This window comes from Dromaius novaehollandiae, chromosome 20, assembly GCF_036370855.1.
Source record: "Dromaius novaehollandiae isolate bDroNov1 chromosome 20, bDroNov1.hap1, whole genome shotgun sequence".
In the NCBI taxonomy this organism is placed as follows: Eukaryota; Metazoa; Chordata; class Aves; order Casuariiformes; family Dromaiidae; genus Dromaius; species Dromaius novaehollandiae.
Window position 1 is genome coordinate 14688548 of NC_088117.1, and position 22497 is coordinate 14711044.

Consider the following 22497-nt stretch of genomic DNA (forward strand, 5'->3'; position numbering starts at 1 on the left):
CTCCGCTCCCCCCGCCCCTCGCGCTCCGCTCCCCCCGCCCCTCGCGCTCCGCTCCCCCCGCCCCTCGCGCTCCGCTCCCCCCGCCCCTCGCGCTCCGCTCCCCCCGCCCCTCGCGCTCCGCTCCCCCCGCCCCTCGCGCTCCGCTCCCCCCGCCCCTCGCGCTCCGCTCCCCCCGCCCCTCGCGCTCCGCTCCCCCCGCCCCTCGCGCTCCGCTCCCCCCGCCCCTCGCGCTCCGCTCCCCCCGCCCCTCGCGCGCGGTCCTGGGCCGCGCGCGCGCGGTGCGGCGGCGCGAGCCCTGGGCGGCCGGCGCACGCGCGGTGCGGCGGCGGGCAAGATGGCGGCGAGTAGGGCGGGTGTTTTCGCTGGACGGCGGCGGGCGAGGGCAGAGGCGGGCTGGAGTCGAGCATGTGGGGGCCGCGGTGAGGCGAGGTGAGGCGAGCGTGTGCCTTCGGGTGGCCGCGGGTGTCGGGCTGTGTCCTGCCAGCCGGGGCCGTCGCTGCGTGGAGGCGGCGGGGCGGGGGGGGGGGGGGAGTCGGGCCGGGGGCCGCGCCGCGCGGCGCCGGGTCTGCGCGGCGCCGGGTCTGCCGGAGCGCGGCTCTGACTCTCCCTTTTGCGTGTGTCGCCTGTAGGGCCCCGGTTCCTCCCCAGCGCGGGCCGGGGCGTGCGCTCGCCCCTGCGGACGCAGCCTGGAGGAGTGTGTGGGGGGTGTCTGCGCGGGGGTCTGGATGTCTCTAGCAGCGGCACGGCAGCCTGATGCCTCCTCTCGTCTGGGACGCGGGGTCCTTGGGGAGTTCCCTGCTGCCTCCTCTGGCGTTCTCTGCGAGCTCATAGATCCCTCCACCTCCTCTCCCCCCCCCCCCCCGCCCCGCTCCCCTGTCTGGTGGGGTGGGAGACCGGTGGCTGCTCCCGCCGAGCTGAGAGCCACGTAGGGCACCCCTGTGTGCTCACTACGCATCTGGGATGGCACCCCTGCCCTGAGGGCCCCGCAGAGTCCCACCCTTCCTGCAACCAGCCCCCCCAGAGCCATTAAACCACCCACAAATCCTGCCCCAACACCCCCACAGGCCCCAAAACGCCTCCGAGCCCTGCCGCAATGTTGTCACTGACTCCAGACCTTCCCCTGCACTCTGTGCAAGGCCCCAAACATTCCTCAAACTGCTGCCAGACCCAGTCCCCGCAGCAGTGAGGCGTTCTAACAAAGATGGGGTGCGATCTGCGTCTCCGCCTCGACTCAGTCCCGCTTTAGAGAAACAGGAACTTAGAGCACTTCCTGGTGAAGAGTGTTGACGGGTGAATGTGCGGATGACAAAGAGACTTTTCTCTCTTTTCTTCTGAGCCGCCTCTCAGAAGCCTCTGTGTGTGCACGATGTGGCTGATCTGGGATAATCGTGCTGTGCGCAGTGCTTAAGGAGAACATTGCCCTAAAATGGAGGGCTAAGGAATAGCCTAAAAAACCTAAAAGGCTCGGGAAGAGCCAAAGAGAACACCGATGGGCTCTGGGAAGCCCCAGTGATGCTAGCGAAAACAGCGTGGCTTTTAGGCACCTCCTCAGAGCAGCAGCAATGTCTCGCTCCAGCCTATGGGACAATGGGGACTCTTAATTACCGCCTTGAATTACCACAAGTGTTGCAAAAGCAGAAGGGACTAGGGAGCATGCAGAGCAGGTTATGGACTATATGTCAAGTTTAAACAAGCAACAAGCCCCTCTGCAAACAGAAACAGGTTTAGCCCTAAGTAATAGACGAAGGTAGCTGTGAGTAACGTGAAGCGAAGCGGTGACGTCAGTCACCCCGAAAGCCTCGGAGAAGCGGTCTGAAAATCTGGTACCCTCGCGGCCTCGGCAGTCTTTTTGGTTTGTTTGGCAGGGTAGCCCACCGAAGGGGGACATCTCGAAGAGAAGCAGCAAGACCTGGGGATCCGGTGGTTCATTTTGGTCGTCGCCTGTGAGGCCAGCATGCAAGAGTAAGAGGAAGCTAGGAGCAGTCTCAAAAAGGTAATAGGCTTGAAAGGGAGACAGGCAAATCGAGGGCTGTCGTTCCTCCACGTAGTTAAAGACCGAGAGAGTTGTGGGTTAAGCGCATGCATACGAGGGTTTGCGAACAGTAACAATAACACTGAAGCGGAATAAAAATAAGGTTTCGTGGAAGATGGCGTTAGGAAGGTATTAGGCGACGTGCCCGCCTGCCTAATAACCTAGCCCTAATTGCTGTGAGTAACGTTTCCAGACCGTTTACCCTGCAACGTATGGTGCAAAGTGCCGTATTAAGACCTTTCCCTTAAGGAAAAGAAGAAGAAAAAAAGAAAAAAAAAGGGGGAAAAAGAAAACAGGGTAAAGAGAAAAAGATCGTGCATAAACCTAAGCGTTTCACTGGAAGTAAAATGCGAGTTTATCGCTTCCTTACAGAGATGGAACCAAGGACAGCAAATGCTGACGAGGAGAAGAGACGGACGAGCGTTTGCTTGCGGTTAATACCGAAGGGACGGGATGAAACAAGGAAGCCAGAATGCAGCGGCCCCTCGATATCACCAGGAACTGCTACAGGAGGAGGCGTTCTGGCACGGGTAACTAGGGTAAGTATCGCTAATGACCGTTAGCAGTTATTTCGGCCTCCCCGAGGCAGCGCTGAGGACTGAGTAACCCGTTCCTACCCTGTGGCTGCTGTTGCCTGTATCTGCCTTAGCTTTGCTTTGGCTGTTTCTCTTTTGTTTTGTTATCGTACACGCAGCTACGGAAAGGAATAGATGTCATACTTACTTTTTTAGATTAATTGCCACGGCTGAAGTTGAAGAGACCAAGAAACGTAAGCCCCGAAGGGGCACATCTTGAAGAGAGGGGGCTAGACCTAGCAATCCAGTTGTTCGTTTTGGTCGTCGCCTGTGAGGCCAGCATGCAAGAGTAAGAGGAAGCTAGGAGCAGTCTCAAAAAGGTAATAGGCTTGAAAGGGAGACAGGCAAATCGAGGGCTGTCGTTCCTCCACGTAGTTAAAGACCGAGAGAGTTGTGGGTTAAGCGCATGCATACGAGGGTTTGCGAACAGTAACAATAACACTGAAGCGGAATAAAAATAAGGTTTCGTGGAAGGTGGCGTTAGGAAGGTATTAGGCGACGTGCCCGCCTGCCTAATAACCTAGCCCTAATTGCTGTGTGTAACGTTTCCAGACCGTTTACCCTGCAACGTATGGTGCAAAGTGCCGTATTAAGACCTTTCCCTTAAGGAAAAGAAGAAGAAAAAAAGAAAAAAAAGGGGGAAAAAGAAAACAGGGTAAAGAGAAAAAGATCGTGCATAAACCTAAGCGTTTCACTGGAAGTAAAACGCGAGTTTATCGCTTCCTTACAGAGATGGAACCAAGGACAGCAAATGCTGACGAGGAGAAGAGACGGACGAGCGTTTGCTTGTGGTTAATACCGAAGGGACGGGATGAAACAAGGAAGCCAGAATGCAGCGGCCCCTCGATATCGCCAGGAACTGCTACAGGAGGAGGCGTTCTGGCACGGGTAACTAGGGTAAGTATCGCTAATGACCGTTAGCAGTTATTTCGGCCTCCCCGAGGCAGCGCTGAGGACTAAGTAACCTGAGGGGCTCTGGCCTGGGTTAGGGCAGAAGTGCAGGCAGGCGGGATCAGGCATTTTCCTCTCAGCTCTCCGAGCTGAATCCTAGCCCTGAAGGAAAAAGCACTGGGGGGAGGCTACTCGGACACCTGCCACGTCGAGGGCAGGGGCAGGAGCTGACCCTTCCCCGACAGACGGACGGACGGACAGACGCTGGTGCGGCGGTGACTCTTTGGATATCGTAGGTAAGGGGAGGCACGCTGGTGCCGAGCTCCAGGGCGGTTTGCCTGAACACGATGCCCGGGGCAGGAGGTTACGCATTGTGTCCGGGGCTGGGAGCTGGTCCCCGAGTCCCATGTACTTGGGAGTGCCTGCGCTTGCCAGGGTGCCCGGTGCTGTTCCCAGAGCTGCGGGGAATTTCCCTTGCGTTGCCTGGACCCTCGGGGCTCTTGGGGGTGTTTCCCCTCATCGCAAGGGCAGCCAGAGCCCCTCCAGGGCTGCGTGAGGTCCCCGAACCGCTCCCGGATTTGCTTTTGGCACTCCGCAGTGTCGCTCGTGTGCCTGGGGCAGCCTGCAGGCACCATCCGGTCAGCCGCGTTGAGCCCTGCGGCGTGCCTGGTGACCCCTCTGGTGTGTGCCAAGGCCCTTCCTCTGTATTTTGGTCTGCCCCAGAGCCCTGCACTTGCCCTCTGATGCCCTCTGATGCCCTCAGGACCCCTCAGTTCACATTCTGGGTTGCCCCCGAGCCCTCTGCGTGCCTTTCGGTGCGCCCCGTGGCCCCGTGTGTGTTTTGCGGCACGCCGCAGAGGTCTCTGTTTAGCTTTTTCTCCTGTCCTGGAGTTTTCTGGGTGCTTCTGGGTGTGCCCCAGGGCCCTCCTTTTGGTGCCCCCCGAGTCACTCTGTTTGCTCTATCGTTGTTCTTTTTTTTTTTTTCTTTTTTTTCTTGACTTGTGTTGCACCCAGAGCTCTCGATTTGTTCTCTTGTGCTCCGCATACTCCCCTTTCCGCACTCTACACCCCAGGCAGGGCTCTCCCTTCAGCTCTCAGCAAGCTGCTGTCAGGAGAGTGGGGGTGCCTCTGCTGCCCTGGCAGCCCCAGCTGTCCCTGAAGGGGCTGATGGCCAGGCCCCCTGCCCAGTTCCTGCAGGCCCACAGCTGCGGGCCCTGGGGCTGGGATGAATGCCAGGGGGAGCTGGGTGGCAGGACAGGCCCCAGGTGGGGCTGATGGCAAGGGCAGGCCCACATTTGGGGGCTGGGGCCGCAGTTGGGGGGAGCTGGCGCTGGGGCAGGAGCTGGGCAGCGGAGCTGCCACGGAGCACGGCCCTTCGGGACCAGCCCGGCGGCCGCCCCGCGGAGGAGGTGAGCGGGGCCGGGGGAGGCGCGCTGCAGGCTGCGGGTCCCGCGTGTGCCGGGGGTCCCGGCGGCTGGGAGCGTCCCGGGGCCACGGAGGCGGGGGGAGGAAGGGGGTGCGCCGGGGCTGTGGTGCGGTTTACTGCGCGGTCAGAGGAGCGCGGGGGTGGTGGTGGGGGGGGGGTCTCCTGTGTCAGCTCGGGAGCGTGTCGGGGAGCGGGGGGAGGAGGGTGGTGGAGGGGCGGGGGCAGTGTCGGAGCTGAGGCGGGGCCGGTCGCGGGGGTGTCGGGGGAGCCCCGGGCCGGTGGTGGGGCTGGCGGGGCCGCGCTCGGGGCTCTGCGGCCGTTTCCGGGGGGACAGGGGGGAAGGGGAAGGGGGGCGGGACGGAAAGGAACGGAATGTGCCGAGGGTCAAAGGTGCCCCAGCGCTGCGGGCGGGGGGCGGGCGTTGGGGTGCGGGAATGCGGGGAGCCGTAGCTTTCGGCGCGGCATGCCGGGAGCAGTAGTCTTCCGTCACTGGGCTTCCGGTCGGGCATGTTTGTTCTGAGCGCGGCATGCTGGGAGCGGTAGTCTTCCGGCACTGGGCTTCCGGGCGGCCATGTTGCTTGGCATGGCATGCCGGGAGCAGTAGTCTTCCGGCACTGGGCTTCCGGGCCGCCCTTTTCGCGTGCACGGTATGCTGGGAGGTGTAGTCTTCTCACTACAGTGGGGGCTACTGGGTGACCATGCTGCGCCTCTCGAGGTGGCCCCGCGGGGGGGGCGGCGGCGGCAGGTCCCTGCCAGCGGGGTTCCCAGCAGGCGGCCGCGTGGCAGGCCAGGAGCTGTAGTGCCCGCTGGGTCTGTTCCTTACTGGACGTGTGTCACTCACGCCTGAGTCCCCACAGGTCACGGGGGACAGTGGAATGCCCCTGTTTTTCCCCGGTACAGGGCAGGAAGTGTTTTCCATCTCCGATGGTGTTGCAAGACAACCTTGGAAGCTCAGAAAGAGTGTTCCTGCTGTTTAAACTAGGCAGATGAGGAGAAACCCCCCCCCCCCCCCATTTCCTGGGAGGAAATAATTCTTTAATCAAGGCCATGCTAGAAGTGCTAAAGCCTTAAAGAAATAGTAAATCAAAATGTTTTGTTTTCTATGTAGACGTTGCCGATTTAGCAAAGGAATTCGAGGTATCCCCGAACTGAACTGTCCTCATTATAATACAAGAAAATCACGCCCATAGGTCAGAAAGACCTGTGCCCGGGTGAAGACCCCTCCCCTGAGCATGCGTAGTTTTAAAATGGTGTGTAAGCAATATTAGAATTGTATGTAAATCACTAACCAACCGGTGTAAGAGGGAAAGTTGCAAACCTTGCAACTTGTATAAATGCTACTTGGAAAGCCGGGGCGGGGGGGGGAAGTTGCGCTTGATTTGTGGGGAAAACACCGAGCAGCCAGGCTTGCACAACTCTGAAATAAATAAGCAAATGTCTCTCCTGAGCGTGTCATTATTGGCTTAGTGCACAGCGGGCAACGAATCCGCTTTTCGGTCAGCAGCGTGACCAGGCAGGGTTGTCCCCGGGGGCTGGGGCTGTCCCTCTTGGAAATGGGGAGGGCGGGAAGAGTAGGAGGGGTGCTGCGGGCTCCTGGGGGTCGTAGCTTTGCTCAGGATTGGGGCCGGTTAGGCAGCTGCTGGGAGGAGTGGCGGTGCTGGGAGGGCACGGTGCGGAGCTGTCCTGCTGTGCAACGCAAGGGAAAGTCGACCAGCACCGTTGCTGTCCGAGGACCCTGGAACAGCCCGAGAGACCCTGGAACAGCCACCCCACGGACACCGTGTCACTGCCTCGCAAGGCCACTGCATGCAGGTACGTTTGACTACATCCGGCAGAAGAAATGTAAGCCGAAGGATCAGGGCAAATAGCTGCTTGTCTAGGTTTGTTACCTAGCGACGCACTGGCAAAGCTTTTTATGAACACCTGTACTCGATCGAGTGCGTATTCATTCTGTGAATATTAATTACTGCCAGACTGCGTACGTCACTGATGCTTTAAAGCAAGTCCGTGGCGCTGGGGTAGCACGTGTAGTGGAGGCTAAATGCAATAATACCTCGTTTTGATGTTGTTCTCTTATACGAAAGCACTTGGAGCAGATTAAGACATTTCTCGTCCTATTTTGTTTATTGAGTGGGCCCTGATACTGGGGAGAAGCTGCCGTGAAGCAGACCTAGTAGTCAGCTTCCTTAGAGAAGGCGTCTTGTCCTGTATTTGAGGGCTTCCGGTACGTTTTGACAGACAGTAGTGAGTGACGGGTTTCCTTTGGACACCCCGGGGAGCAGAAAGTTCTGCCGGGAAGGCAAAATGTTTCTTGCGGCTGGGTTGGAAGAAGCTGGCTGCTGATGCAAGGCAGTGACAATTCTGGGGAGTCAGGGGAAGTTTTGAAAAGACGGTCGTTCCCTTTTCTAGAAGGCTATGCACTTCGGTTCCTAATAGCTGTAGTAATGAAGCCAGGTAAGCGTTCGGGAGGAGCCCAAGCCACTTTTGTCTAGCGAGTATTTGCAAGGGGGGCAGGAAAGCGCTGCGCCCTGCTCCTTGCTGCCCTCGCGTGTCTGAGAGGCGGCACTGCACGCGGGAGGGGGGGCGCGCATGCGCATTGCGTTCCGGCGCGCTCACGGCTGCCCTCGCGTGTCGACAAGGCAGCACTGCAGCCGCCGGCGGCCACCGCTGCGTACGGAGACCGTTGCGGGCAGCCGGCGCACACGTGCGCGCTGCCGGTCGCCGCGTTGGCCGCTACTCTGCGCTCTCTCGGGGACGGGTAAGCGCAGGGGCCGCGCTCGTGCCCCCTGCCCGGTGCTCACGGACCGGGAGCGCTTTTCCCGAGAGGGCTTTTCCTTCTCGGTGCTTCCTGGGGGCGCGGGGACGGGCAGTGCCGTCTCAGAGCTGCTCCGCGGCGCTCTCTCCCCGGGGCAGCCCCAGCGCCTGCTCGCTGAAGCCCGCCGCTCTCTCGGGCGCGGGCAGAGCAGCCTCGGGGCGCTCGCTGCTCGGCCTGAGCGCCGGGGTGGCGCGGCGGGCTGCGGTTGGCGCGCGGGAGCCGGCCGGCTGCAGCGCGGCGCTGCGACCACGCGAGGGTGGGGCCATTGCGGGTCTGGGCTGCCTCGCGCTCCGCTCCCCCCGCCCCTCGCGCTCCGCTCCCCCCGCCCCTCGCGCTCCGCTCCCCCCGCCCCTCGCGCTCCGCTCCCCCCGCCCCTCGCGCTCCGCTCCCCCCGCCCCTCGCGCTCCGCTCCCCCCGCCCCTCGCGCTCCGCTCCCCCCGCCCCTCGCGCTCCGCTCCCCCCGCCCCTCGCGCTCCGCTCCCCCCGCCCCTCGCGCTCCGCTCCCCCCGCCCCTCGCGCTCCGCTCCCCCCGCCCCTCGCGCTCCGCTCCCCCCGCCCCTCGCGCGCGGTCCTGGGCCGCGCGCGCGCGGTGCGGCGGCGCGAGCCCTGGGCGGCCGGCGCACGCGCGGTGCGGCGGCGGGCAAGATGGCGGCGAGTAGGGCGGGTGTTTTCGCTGGACGGCGGCGGGCGAGGGCAGAGGCGGGCTGGAGTCGAGCATGTGGGGGCCGCGGTGAGGCGAGGTGAGGCGAGCGTGTGCCTTCGGGTGGCCGCGGGTGTCGGGCTGTGTCCTGCCAGCCGGGGCCGTCGCTGCGTGGAGGCGGCGGGGCGGGGGGGGGGGGGGAGTCGGGCCGGGGGCCGCGCCGCGCGGCGCCGGGTCTGCGCGGCGCCGGGTCTGCCGGAGCGCGGCTCTGACTCTCCCTTTTGCGTGTGTCGCCTGTAGGGCCCCGGTTCCTCCCCAGCGCGGGCCGGGGCGTGCGCTCGCCCCTGCGGACGCAGCCTGGAGGAGTGTGTGGGGGGTGTCTGCGCGGGGGTCTGGATGTCTCTAGCAGCGGCACGGCAGCCTGATGCCTCCTCTCGTCTGGGACGCGGGGTCCTTGGGGAGTTCCCTGCTGCCTCCTCTGGCGTTCTCTGCGAGCTCATAGATCCCTCCACCTCCTCTCCCCCCCCCCCCCCGCCCCGCTCCCCTGTCTGGTGGGGTGGGAGACCGGTGGCTGCTCCCGCCGAGCTGAGAGCCACGTAGGGCACCCCTGTGTGCTCACTACGCATCTGGGATGGCACCCCTGCCCTGAGGGCCCCGCAGAGTCCCACCCTTCCTGCAACCAGCCCCCCCAGAGCCATTAAACCACCCACAAATCCTGCCCCAACACCCCCACAGGCCCCAAAACGCCTCCGAGCCCTGCCGCAATGTTGTCACTGACTCCAGACCTTCCCCTGCACTCTGTGCAAGGCCCCAAACATTCCTCAAACTGCTGCCAGACCCAGTCCCCGCAGCAGTGAGGCGTTCTAACAAAGATGGGGTGCGATCTGCGTCTCCGCCTCGACTCAGTCCCGCTTTAGAGAAACAGGAACTTAGAGCACTTCCTGGTGAAGAGTGTTGACGGGTGAATGTGCGGATGACAAAGAGACTTTTCTCTCTTTTCTTCTGAGCCGCCTCTCAGAAGCCTCTGTGTGTGCACGATGTGGCTGATCTGGGATAATCGTGCTGTGCGCAGTGCTTAAGGAGAACATTGCCCTAAAATGGAGGGCTAAGGAATAGCCTAAAAAACCTAAAAGGCTCGGGAAGAGCCAAAGAGAACACCGATGGGCTCTGGGAAGCCCCAGTGATGCTAGCGAAAACAGCGTGGCTTTTAGGCACCTCCTCAGAGCAGCAGCAATGTCTCGCTCCAGCCTATGGGACAATGGGGACTCTTAATTACCGCCTTGAATTACCACAAGTGTTGCAAAAGCAGAAGGGACTAGGGAGCATGCAGAGCAGGTTATGGACTATATGTCAAGTTTAAACAAGCAACAAGCCCCTCTGCAAACAGAAACAGGTTTAGCCCTAAGTAATAGACGAAGGTAGCTGTGAGTAACGTGAAGCGAAGCGGTGACGTCAGTCACCCCGAAAGCCTCGGAGAAGCGGTCTGAAAATCTGGTACCCTCGCGGCCTCGGCAGTCTTTTTGGTTTGTTTGGCAGGGTAGCCCACCGAAGGGGGACATCTCGAAGAGAAGCAGCAAGACCTGGGGATCCGGTGGTTCATTTTGGTCGTCGCCTGTGAGGCCAGCATGCAAGAGTAAGAGGAAGCTAGGAGCAGTCTCAAAAAGGTAATAGGCTTGAAAGGGAGACAGGCAAATCGAGGGCTGTCGTTCCTCCACGTAGTTAAAGACCGAGAGAGTTGTGGGTTAAGCGCATGCATACGAGGGTTTGCGAACAGTAACAATAACACTGAAGCGGAATAAAAATAAGGTTTCGTGGAAGATGGCGTTAGGAAGGTATTAGGCGACGTGCCCGCCTGCCTAATAACCTAGCCCTAATTGCTGTGAGTAACGTTTCCAGACCGTTTACCCTGCAACGTATGGTGCAAAGTGCCGTATTAAGACCTTTCCCTTAAGGAAAAGAAGAAGAAAAAAAGAAAAAAAAAGGGGGAAAAAGAAAACAGGGTAAAGAGAAAAAGATCGTGCATAAACCTAAGCGTTTCACTGGAAGTAAAATGCGAGTTTATCGCTTCCTTACAGAGATGGAACCAAGGACAGCAAATGCTGACGAGGAGAAGAGACGGACGAGCGTTTGCTTGCGGTTAATACCGAAGGGACGGGATGAAACAAGGAAGCCAGAATGCAGCGGCCCCTCGATATCACCAGGAACTGCTACAGGAGGAGGCGTTCTGGCACGGGTAACTAGGGTAAGTATCGCTAATGACCGTTAGCAGTTATTTCGGCCTCCCCGAGGCAGCGCTGAGGACTGAGTAACCCGTTCCTACCCTGTGGCTGCTGTTGCCTGTATCTGCCTTAGCTTTGCTTTGGCTGTTTCTCTTTTGTTTTGTTATCGTACACGCAGCTACGGAAAGGAATAGATGTCATACTTACTTTTTTAGATTAATTGCCACGGCTGAAGTTGAAGAGACCAAGAAACGTAAGCCCCGAAGGGGCACATCTTGAAGAGAGGGGGCTAGACCTAGCGATCCAGTTGTTCGTTTTGGTCGTCGCCTGTGAGGCCAGCATGCAAGAGTAAGAGGAAGCTAGGAGCAGTCTCAAAAAGGTAATAGGCTTGAAAGGGAGACAGGCAAATCGAGGGCTGTCGTTCCTCCACGTAGTTAAAGACCGAGAGAGTTGTGGGTTAAGCGCATGCATACGAGGGTTTGCGAACAGTAACAATAACACTGAAGCGGAATAAAAATAAGGTTTCGTGGAAGGTGGCGTTAGGAAGGTATTAGGCGACGTGCCCGCCTGCCTAATAACCTAGCCCTAATTGCTGTGTGTAACGTTTCCAGACCGTTTACCCTGCAACGTATGGTGCAAAGTGCCGTATTAAGACCTTTCCCTTAAGGAAAAGAAGAAGAAAAAAAGAAAAAAAAGGGGGAAAAAGAAAACAGGGTAAAGAGAAAAAGATCGTGCATAAACCTAAGCGTTTCACTGGAAGTAAAACGCGAGTTTATCGCTTCCTTACAGAGATGGAACCAAGGACAGCAAATGCTGACGAGGAGAAGAGACGGACGAGCGTTTGCTTGTGGTTAATACCGAAGGGACGGGATGAAACAAGGAAGCCAGAATGCAGCGGCCCCTCGATATCGCCAGGAACTGCTACAGGAGGAGGCGTTCTGGCACGGGTAACTAGGGTAAGTATCGCTAATGACCGTTAGCAGTTATTTCGGCCTCCCCGAGGCAGCGCTGAGGACTAAGTAACCTGAGGGGCTCTGGCCTGGGTTAGGGCAGAAGTGCAGGCAGGCGGGATCAGGCATTTTCCTCTCAGCTCTCCGAGCTGAATCCTAGCCCTGAAGGAAAAAGCACTGGGGGGAGGCTACTCGGACACCTGCCACGTCGAGGGCAGGGGCAGGAGCTGACCCTTCCCCGACAGACGGACGGACGGACAGACGCTGGTGCGGCGGTGACTCTTTGGATATCGTAGGTAAGGGGAGGCACGCTGGTGCCGAGCTCCAGGGCGGTTTGCCTGAACACGATGCCCGGGGCAGGAGGTTACGCATTGTGTCCGGGGCTGGGAGCTGGTCCCCGAGTCCCATGTACTTGGGAGTGCCTGCGCTTGCCAGGGTGCCCGGTGCTGTTCCCAGAGCTGCGGGGAATTTCCCTTGCGTTGCCTGGACCCTCGGGGCTCTTGGGGGTGTTTCCCCTCATCGCAAGGGCAGCCAGAGCCCCTCCAGGGCTGCGTGAGGTCCCCGAACCGCTCCCGGATTTGCTTTTGGCACTCCGCAGTGTCGCTCGTGTGCCTGGGGCAGCCTGCAGGCGCCATCCGGTCAGCCGCGTTGAGCCCTGCGGCGTGCCTGGTGACCCCTCTGGTGTGTGCCAAGGCCCTTCCTCTGTATTTTGGTCTGCCCCAGAGCCCTGCACTTGCCCTCTGATGCCCTCTGATGCCCTCAGGACCCCTCAGTTCACATTCTGGGTTGCCCCCGAGCCCTCTGCGTGCCTTTCGGTGCGCCCCGTGGCCCCGTGTGTGTTTTGCGGCACGCCGCAGAGGTCTCTGTTTAGCTTTTTCTCCTGTCCTGGAGTTTTCTGGGTGCTTCTGGGTGTGCCCCAGGGCCCTCCTTTTGGTGCCCCCCGAGTCACTCTGTTTGCTCTATCGTTGTTCTTTTTTTTTTTTTCTTTTTTTTCTTGACTTGTGTTGCACCCAGAGCTCTCGATTTGTTCTCTTGTGCTCCGCATACTCCCCTTTCCGCACTCTACACCCCAGGCAGGGCTCTCCCTTCAGCTCTCAGCAAGCTGCTGTCAGGAGAGTGGGGGTGCCTCTGCTGCCCTGGCAGCCCCAGCTGTCCCTGAAGGGGCTGATGGCCAGGCCCCCTGCCCAGTTCCTGCAGGCCCACAGCTGCGGGCCCTGGGGCTGGGATGAATGCCAGGGGGAGCTGGGTGGCAGGACAGGCCCCAGGTGGGGCTGATGGCAAGGGCAGGCCCACATTTGGGGGCTGGGGCCGCAGTTGGGGGGAGCTGGCGCTGGGGCAGGAGCTGGGCAGCGGAGCTGCCACGGAGCACGGCCCTTCGGGACCAGCCCGGCGGCCGCCCCGCGGAGGAGGTGAGCGGGGCCGGGGGAGGCGCGCTGCAGGCTGCGGGTCCCGCGTGTGCCGGGGGTCCCGGCGGCTGGGAGCGTCCCGGGGCCACGGAGGCGGGGGGAGGAAGGGGGTGCGCCGGGGCTGTGGTGCGGTTTACTGCGCGGTCAGAGGAGCGCGGGGGTGGTGGTGGGGGGGGGGTCTCCTGTGTCAGCTCGGGAGCGTGTCGGGGAGCGGGGGGAGGAGGGTGGTGGAGGGGCGGGGGCAGTGTCGGAGCTGAGGCGGGGCCGGTCGCGGGGGTGTCGGGGGAGCCCCGGGCCGGTGGTGGGGCTGGCGGGGCCGCGCTCGGGGCTCTGCGGCCGTTTCCGGGGGGACAGGGGGGAAGGGGAAGGGGGGCGGGACGGAAAGGAACGGAATGTGCCGAGGGTCAAAGGTGCCCCAGCGCTGCGGGCGGGGGGCGGGCGTTGGGGTGCGGGAATGCGGGGAGCCGTAGCTTTCGGCGCGGCATGCCGGGAGCAGTAGTCTTCCGTCACTGGGCTTCCGGTCGGGCATGTTTGTTCTGAGCGCGGCATGCTGGGAGCGGTAGTCTTCCGGCACTGGGCTTCCGGGCGGCCATGTTGCTTGGCATGGCATGCCGGGAGCAGTAGTCTTCCGGCACTGGGCTTCCGGGCCGCCCTTTTCGCGTGCACGGTATGCTGGGAGGTGTAGTCTTCTCACTACAGTGGGGGCTACTGGGTGACCATGCTGCGCCTCTCGAGGTGGCCCCGCGGGGGGGGCGGCGGCGGCAGGTCCCTGCCAGCGGGGTTCCCAGCAGGCGGCCGCGTGGCAGGCCAGGAGCTGTAGTGCCCGCTGGGTCTGTTCCTTACTGGACGTGTGTCACTCACGCCTGAGTCCCCACAGGTCACGGGGGACAGTGGAATGCCCCTGTTTTTCCCCGGTACAGGGCAGGAAGTGTTTTCCATCTCCGATGGTGTTGCAAGACAACCTTGGAAGCTCAGAAAGAGTGTTCCTGCTGTTTAAACTAGGCAGATGAGGAGAACCCCCCCCCCCCCCCCCATTTCCTGGGAGGAAATAATTCTTTAATCAAGGCCATGCTAGAAGTGCTAAAGCCTTAAAGAAATAGTAAATCAAAATGTTTTGTTTTCTATGTAGACGTTGCCGATTTAGCAAAGGAATTCGAGGTATCCCCGAACTGAACTGTCCTCATTATAATACAAGAAAATCACGCCCATAGGTCAGAAAGACCTGTGCCCGGGTGAAGACCCCTCCCCTGAGCATGCGTAGTTTTAAAATGGTGTGTAAGCAATATTAGAATTGTATGTAAATCACTAACCAACCGGTGTAAGAGGGAAAGTTGCAAACCTTGCAACTTGTATAAATGCTACTTGGAAAGCCGGGGCGGGGGGGGGAAGTTGCGCTTGATTTGTGGGGAAAACACCGAGCAGCCAGGCTTGCACAACTCTGAAATAAATAAGCAAATGTCTCTCCTGAGCGTGTCATTATTGGCTTAGTGCACAGCGGGCAACGAATCCGCTTTTCGGTCAGCAGCGTGACCAGGCAGGGTTGTCCCCGGGGGCTGGGGCTGTCCCTCTTGGAAATGGGGAGGGCGGGAAGAGTAGGAGGGGTGCTGCGGGCTCCTGGGGGTCGTAGCTTTGCTCAGGATTGGGGCCGGTTAGGCAGCTGCTGGGAGGAGTGGCGGTGCTGGGAGGGCACGGTGCGGAGCTGTCCTGCTGTGCAACGCAAGGGAAAGTCGACCAGCACCGTTGCTGTCCGAGGACCCTGGAACAGCCCGAGAGACCCTGGAACAGCCACCCCACGGACACCGTGTCACTGCCTCGCAAGGCCACTGCATGCAGGTACGTTTGACTACATCCGGCAGAAGAAATGTAAGCCGAAGGATCAGGGCAAATAGCTGCTTGTCTAGGTTTGTTACCTAGCGACGCACTGGCAAAGCTTTTTATGAACACCTGTACTCGATCGAGTGCGTATTCATTCTGTGAATATTAATTACTGCCAGACTGCGTACGTCACTGATGCTTTAAAGCAAGTCCGTGGCGCTGGGGTAGCACGTGTAGTGGAGGCTAAATGCAATAATACCTCGTTTTGATGTTGTTCTCTTATACGAAAGCACTTGGAGCAGATTAAGACATTTCTCGTCCTATTTTGTTTATTGAGTGGGCCCTGATACTGGGGAGAAGCTGCCGTGAAGCAGACCTAGTAGTCAGCTTCCTTAGAGAAGGCGTCTTGTCCTGTATTTGAGGGCTTCCGGTACGTTTTGACAGACAGTAGTGAGTGACGGGTTTCCTTTGGACACCCCGGGGAGCAGAAAGTTCTGCCGGGAAGGCAAAATGTTTCTTGCGGCTGGGTTGGAAGAAGCTGGCTGCTGATGCAAGGCAGTGACAATTCTGGGGAGTCAGGGGAAGTTTTGAAAAGACGGTCGTTCCCTTTTCTAGAAGGCTATGCACTTCGGTTCCTAATAGCTGTAGTAATGAAGCCAGGTAAGCGTTCGGGAGGAGCCCAAGCCACTTTTGTCTAGCGAGTATTTGCAAGGGGGGCAGGAAAGCGCTGCGCCCTGCTCCTTGCTGCCCTCGCGTGTCTGAGAGGCGGCACTGCACGCGGGAGGGGGGGCGCGCATGCGCATTGCGTTCCGGCGCGCTCACGGCTGCCCTCGCGTGTCGACAAGGCAGCACTGCAGCCGCCGGCGGCCACCGCTGCGTACGGAGACCGTTGCGGGCAGCCGGCGCACACGTGCGCGCTGCCGGTCGCCGCGTTGGCCGCTACTCTGCGCTCTCTCGGGGACGGGTAAGCGCAGGGGCCGCGCTCGTGCCCCCTGCCCGGTGCTCACGGACCGGGAGCGCTTTTCCCGAGAGGGCTTTTCCTTCTCGGTGCTTCCTGGGGGCGCGGGGACGGGCAGTGCCGTCTCGGAGCTGCTCCGCGGCGCTCTCTCCCCGGGGCAGCCCCAGCGCCTGCTCGCTGATCCCCGCCGCTCTCTCGGGCGCGGGCAGAGCAGCCTCGGGGCGCTCGCTGCTCGGCCTGAGCGCCGGGGTGGCGCGGCGGGCTGCGGTTGGCGCGCGGGAGCCGGCCGGCTGCAGCGCGCCGCTGCGACCACGCGAGGGTGGGGCCATTGCGGGTCTGGGCTGCCTCGCGCTCCGCTCCCCCCGCCCCTCGCGCTCCGCTCCCCCCGCCCCTCGCGCTGCTCCCCCCGCCCCTCGCGCTCCGCTCCCCCCGCCCCTCGCGCTCCGCTCCCCCCGCCCCTCGCGCTCCGCTCCCCCCGCCCCTCGCGCTCCGCTCCCCCCGCCCCTCGCGCTCCGCTCCCCCCGCCCCTCGCGCTCCGCTCCCCCCGCCCCTCGCGCTCCGCTCCCCCCGCCCCTCGCGCTCCGCTCCCCCCGCCCCTCGCGCTCCGCTCCCCCCGCCCCTCGCGCTCCGCTCCCCCCGCCCCTCGCGCTCCGCTCCCCCCGCCCCTCGCGCGCGGTCCTGGGCCGCGCGCGCGCGGTGCGGCGGCGCGAGCCCTGGGCGGCCGGCGCACGCGCGGTGCGGCGGCGGGCAAGATGGCGGCGAGTAGGGCGGGTGTTTTCGCTGGACGGCGGCGGGCGAGGGCAGAGGCGGGCTGGAGTCGAGCATGTGGGGGCCGCGGTGAGGCGAGGTGAGGCGAGCGTGTGCCTTCGGGTGGCCGCGGGTGTCGGGCTGTGTCCTGCCAGCCGGGGCCGTCGCTGCGTGGAGGCGGCGGGGCGGGGGGGGGGGGGGGAGTCGGGCCGGGGGCCGCGCCGCGCGGCGCCGGGTCTGCGCGGCGCCGGGTCTGCCGGAGCGCGGCTCTGACTCTCCCTTTTGCGTGTGTCGCCTGTAGGGCCCCGGTTCCTCCCCAGCGCGGGCCGGGGCGTGCGCTCGCCCCTGCGGACGCAGCCTGGAGGAGTGTGTGGGGGGTGTCTGCGCGGGGGTCTGGATGTCTCTAGCAGCGGCACGGCAGCCTGATGCCTCCTCTCGTCTGGGACGCGGGGTCCTTGGGGAGTTCCCTGCTGCCTCCTCTGGCGTTCTCTGCGAGCTCATAGATCCCTCCACCTCCTCTCCCCCCCCCCCCCCCCCGCCCCGCTCCCCTGTCTGGTGGGGTGGGAGACCGGTGGCTGCTCCCGCCGAGCTGAGAGCCACGTAGGGCACCCCTGTGTGCTCACTACGCATCTGGGATGGCACCCCTGCCCTGAGGGCCCCGCAGAGTCCCACCCTTCCTGCAACCAGCCCCCCCAGAGCCATTAAACCACCCACAAATCCTGCCCCAACACCCCCACAGGCCCCAAAACGCCTCCGAGCCCTGCCGCAATGTTGTCACTGACTCCAGACCTTCCCCTGCACTCTGTGCAAGGCCCCAAACATTCCTCAAACTGCTGCCAGACCCAGTGCTCGCAGCAGTGAGGCGTTCTAACAAAGATGGGGTGCGATCTGCGTCTCCGCCTCGACTCAGTCCCGCTTTAGAGAAACAGGAACTTAGAGCACTTCCTGGTGAAGAGTGTTGACGGGTGAATGTGCGGATGACAAAGAGACTTTTCTCTCTTTTCTTCTGAGCCGCCTCTCAGAAGCCTCTGTGTGTGCACGATGTGGCTGATCTGGGATAATCGTGCTGTGCGCAGTGCTTAAGGAGAACATTGCCCTAAAATGGAGGGCTAAGGAATAGCCTAAAAAACCTAAAAGGCTCGGGAAGAGCCAAAGAGAACACCGATGGGCTCTGGGAAGCCCCAGTGATGCTAGCGAAAACAGCGTGGCTTTTAGGCACCTCCTCAGAGCAGCAGCAATGTCTCGCTCCAGCCTATGGGACAATGGGGACTCTTAATTACCGCCTTGAATTACCACAAGTGTTGCAAAAGCAGAAGGGACTAGGGAGCATGCAGAGCAGGTTATGGACTATATGTCAAGTTTAAACAAGCAACAAGCCCCTCTGCAAACAGAAACAGGTTTAGCCCTAAGTAATAGACGAAGGTAGCTGTGAGTAACGTGAAGCGAAGCGGTGACGTCAGTCACCCCGAAAGCCTCGGAGAAGCGGTCTGAAAATCTGGTACCCTCGCGGCCTCGGCAGTCTTTTTGGTTTGTTTGGCAGGGTAGCCCACCGAAGGGGGACATCTCGAAGAGAAGCAGCAAGACCTGGGGATCCGGTGGTTCATTTTGGTCGTCGCCTGTGAGGCCAGCATGCAAGAGTAAGAGGAAGCTAGGAGCAGTCTCAAAAAGGTAATAGGCTTGAAAGGGAGACAGGCAAATCGAGGGCTGTCGTTCCTCCACGTAGTTAAAGACCGAGAGAGTTGTGGGTTAAGCGCATGCATACGAGGGTTTGCGAACAGTAACAATAACACTGAAGCGGAATAAAAATAAGGTTTCGTGGAAGATGGCGTTAGGAAGGTATTAGGCGACGTGCCCGCCTGCCTAATAACCTAGCCCTAATTGCTGTGAGTAACGTTTCCAGACCGTTTACCCTGCAACGTATGGTGCAAAGTGCCGTATTAAGACCTTTCCCTTAAGGAAAAGAAGAAGAAAAAAAGAAAAAAAAAGGGGGAAAAAGAAAACAGGGTAAAGAGAAAAAGATCGTGCATAAACCTAAGCGTTTCACTGGAAGTAAAATGCGAGTTTATCGCTTCCTTACAGAGATGGAACCAAGGACAGCAAATGCTGACGAGGAGAAGAGACGGACGAGCGTTTGCTTGCGGTTAATACCGAAGGGACGGGATGAAACAAGGAAGCCAGAATGCAGCGGCCCCTCGATATCACCAGGAACTGCTACAGGAGGAGGCGTTCTGGCACGGGTAACTAGGGTAAGTATCGCTAATGACCGTTAGCAGTTATTTCGGCCTCCCCGAGGCAGCGCTGAGGACTGAGTAACCCGTTCCTACCCTGTGGCTGCTGTTGCCTGTATCTGCCTTAGCTTTGCTTTGGCTGTTTCTCTTTTGTTTTGTTATCGTACACGCAGCTACGGAAAGGAATAGATGTCATACTTACTTTTTTAGATTAATTGCCACGGCTGAAGTTGAAGAGACCAAGAAACGTAAGCCCCGAAGGGGCACATCTTGAAGAGAGGGGGCTAGACCTAGCGATCCAGTTGTTCGTTTTGGTCGTCGCCTGTGAGGCCAGCATGCAAGAGTAAGAGGAAGCTAGGAGCAGTCTCAAAAAGGTAATAGGCTTGAAAGGGAGACAGGCAAATCGAGGGCTGTCGTTCCTCCACGTAGTTAAAGACCGAGAGAGTTGTGGGTTAAGCGCATGCATACGAGGGTTTGCGAACAGTAACAATAACACTGAAGCGGAATAAAAATAAGGTTTCGTGGAAGATGGCGTTAGGAAGGTATTAGGCGACGTGCCCGCCTGCCTAATAACCTAGCCCTAATTGCTGTGAGTAACGTTTCCAGACCGTTTACCCTGCAACGTATGGTGCAAAGTGCCGTATTAAGACCTTTCCCTTAAGGAAAAGAAGAAGAAAAAAAGAAAAAAAGGGGAAAAAGAGAACAGGGTAAAGAGAAAAAGATCGTGCATAAACCTAAGCGTTTCACTGGAAGTAAAACGCGAGTTTATCGCTTCCTTACAGAGATGGAACCAAGGACAGCAAATGCTGACGAGGAGAAGAGACGGACGAGCGTTTGCTTGTGGTTAATACCGAAGGGACGGGATGAAACAAGGAAGCCAGAATGCAGCGGCCCCTCGATATCGCCAGGAACTGCTACAGGAGGAGGCGTTCTGGCACGGGTAACTAGGGTAAGTATCGCTAATGACCGTTAGCAGTTATTTCGGCCTCCCCGAGGCAGCGCTGAGGACTAAGTAACCTGAGGGGCTCTGGCCTGGGTTAGGGCAGAAGTGCAGGCAGGCGGGATCAGGCATTTTCCTCTCAGCTCTCCGAGCTGAATCCTAGCCCTGAAGGAAAAAGCACTGGGGGGAGGCTACTCGGACACCTGCCACGTCGAGGGCAGGGGCAGGAGCTGACCCTTCCCCGACAGACGGACGGACGGACAGACGCTGGTGCGGCGGTGACTCTTTGGATATCGTAGGTAAGGGGAGGCACGCTGGTGCCGAGCTCCAGGGCGGTTTGCCTGAACACGATGCCCGGGGCAGGAGGTTACGCATTGTGTCCGGGGCTGGGAGCTGGTCCCCGAGTCCCATGTACTTGGGAGTGCCTGCGCTTGCCAGGGTGCCCGGTGCTGTTCCCAGAGCTGCGGGGAATTTCCCTTGCATTGCCTGGACCCTCGGGGCTCTTGGGGGTGTTTCCCCTCATCGCAAGGGCAGCCAGAGCCCCTCCAGGGCTGCGTGAGGTCCCCGAACCGCTCCCGGATTTGCTTTTGGCACTCCGCAGTGTCGCTCGTGTGCCTGGGGCAGCCTGCAGGCGCCATCCGGTCAGCCGCGTTGAGCCCTGCGGCGTGCCTGGTGACCCCTCTGGTGTGTGCCAAGGCCCTTCCTCTGTATTTTGGTCTGCCCCAGAGCCCTGCACTTGCCCTCTGATGCCCTCTGATGCCCTCAGGACCCCTCAGTTCACATTCTGGGTTGCCCCCGAGCCCTCTGCGTGCCTTTCGGTGCGCCCCGTGGCCCCGTGTGTGTTTTGCGGCACGCCGCAGAGGTCTCTGTTTAGCTTTTTCTCCTGTCCTGGAGTTTTCTGGGTGCTTCTGGGTGTGCCCCAGGGCCCTCCTTTTGGTGCCCCCCGAGTCACTCTGTTTGCTCTATCGTTGTTCTTTTTTTTTTTTTCTTTTTTTTCTTGACTTGTGTTGCACCCAGAGCTCTCGATTTGTTCTCTTGTGCTCCGCATACTCCCCTTTCCGCACTCTACACCCCAGGCAGGGCTCTCCCTTCAGCTCTCAGCAAGCTGCTGTCAGGAGAGTGGGGGTGCCTCTGCTGCCCTGGCAGCCCCAGCTGTCCCTGAAGGGGCTGATGGCCAGGCCCCCTGCCCAGTTCCTGCAGGCCCACAGCTGCGGGCCCTGGGGCTGGGATGAATGCCAGGGGGAGCTGGGTGGCAGGACAGGCCCCAGGTGGGGCTGATGGCAAGGGCAGGCCCACATTTGGGGGCTGGGGCCGCAGTTGGGGGGAGCTGGCGCTGGGGCAGGAGCTGGGCAGCGGAGCTGCCACGGAGCACGGCCCTTCGGGACCAGCCCGGCGGCCGCCCCGCGGAGGAGGTGAGCGGGGCCGGGGGAGGCGCGCTGCAGGCTGCGGGTCCCGCGTGTGCCGGGGGTCCCGGCGGCTGGGAGCGTCCCGGGGCCACGGAGGCGGGGGGAGGAAGGGGGTGCGCCGGGGCTGTGGTGCGGTTTACTGCGCGGTCGGAGGAGCGCGGGGGGGGGGGGGGGGGTCTCCTGTGTCAGCTCGGGAGCGTGTCGGGGAGCGGGGGGAGGAGGGTGGTGGAGGGGCGGGGGCAGTGTCGGAGCTGAGGCGGGGCCGGTCGCGGGGGTGTCGGGGGAGCCCCGGGCCGGTGGTGGGGCTGGCGGGGCCGCGCTCGGGGCTCTGCGGCCGTTTCCGGGGGGACAGGGGGGAAGGGGAAGGGGGGCGGGACGGAAAGGAACGGAATGTGCCGAGGGTCAAAGGTGCCCCAGCGCTGCGGGCGGGGGGCGGGCGTTGGGGTGCGGGAATGCGGGGAGCCGTAGCTTTCGGCGCGGCATGCCGGGAGCAGTAGTCTTCCGTCACTGGGCTTCCGGTCGGGCATGTTTGTTCTGAGCGCGGCATGCTGGGAGCGGTAGTCTTCCGGCACTGGGCTTCCGGGCGGCCATGTTGCTTGGCATGGCATGCCGGGAGCAGTAGTCTTCCGGCACTGGGCTTCCGGGCCGCCCTTTTCGCGTGCACGGTATGCTGGGAGGTGTAGTCTTCTCACTACAGTGGGGGCTACTGGGTGACCATGCTGCGCCTCTCGAGGTGGCCCCGCGGGGGGGGCGGCGGCGGCAGGTCCCTGCCAGCGGGGTTCCCAGCAGGCGGCCGCGTGGCAGGCCAGGAGCTGTAGTGCCCGCTGGGTCTGTTCCTTACTGGACGTGTGTCACTCACGCCTGAGTCCCCACAGGTCACGGGGGACAGTGGAATGCCCCTGTTTTTCCCCGGTACAGGGCAGGAAGTGTTTTCCATCTCCGATGGTGTTGCAAGACAACCTTGGAAGCTCAGAAAGAGTGTTCCTGCTGTTTAAACTAGGCAGATGAGGAGAAACCCCCCCCCCCCCATTTCCTGGGAGGAAATAATTCTTTAATCAAGGCCATGCTAGAAGTGCTAAAGCCTTAAAGAAATAGTAAATCAAAATGTTTTGTTTTCTATGTAGACGTTGCCGATTTAGCAAAGGAATTCGAGGTATCCCCGAACTGAACTGTCCTCATTATAATACAAGAAAATCACGCCCATAGGTCAGAAAGACCTGTGCCCGGGTGAAGACCCCTCCCCTGAGCATGCGTAGTTTTAAAATGGTGTGTAAGCAATATTAGAATTGTATGTAAATCACTAACCAACCGGTGTAAGAGGGAAAGTTGCAAACCTTGCAACTTGTATAAATGCTACTTGGAAAGCCGGGGCGGGGGGGGGAAGTTGCGCTTGATTTGTGGGGAAAACACCGAGCAGCCAGGCTTGCACAACTCTGAAATAAATAAGCA

General features: G+C 60.7%; 1 long non-coding RNA gene across 15 annotated transcripts in view; it reads left to right on the top strand.

Moving 5' to 3' along the window:
• LOC135330397 (uncharacterized) overlaps positions 1-22497 on the top strand; it is a 78645-nt gene extending 56148 nt beyond the window's left edge. For 8 of the 15 annotated variants that reach the window (XR_010392428.1, XR_010392429.1, XR_010392437.1 and 5 more), the window contains 8 exons: positions 1866-2571; positions 2764-3504; positions 9916-10621; positions 10814-10977; positions 11388-11554; positions 18015-18720; positions 18913-19076; positions 19485-21142. This is a non-coding gene — a long non-coding RNA (uncharacterized LOC135330397). Of the gene's footprint in view, positions 1-1865; positions 2572-2763; positions 3505-9915; positions 10622-10813; positions 10978-11387; positions 11555-14083; positions 14500-18014; positions 18721-18912; positions 19077-19484; positions 21143-22172 lie in introns of those variants that run through there. The other 7 variants (XR_010392435.1, XR_010392430.1, XR_010392432.1 and 4 more) reach the window with 7 other exon arrangements.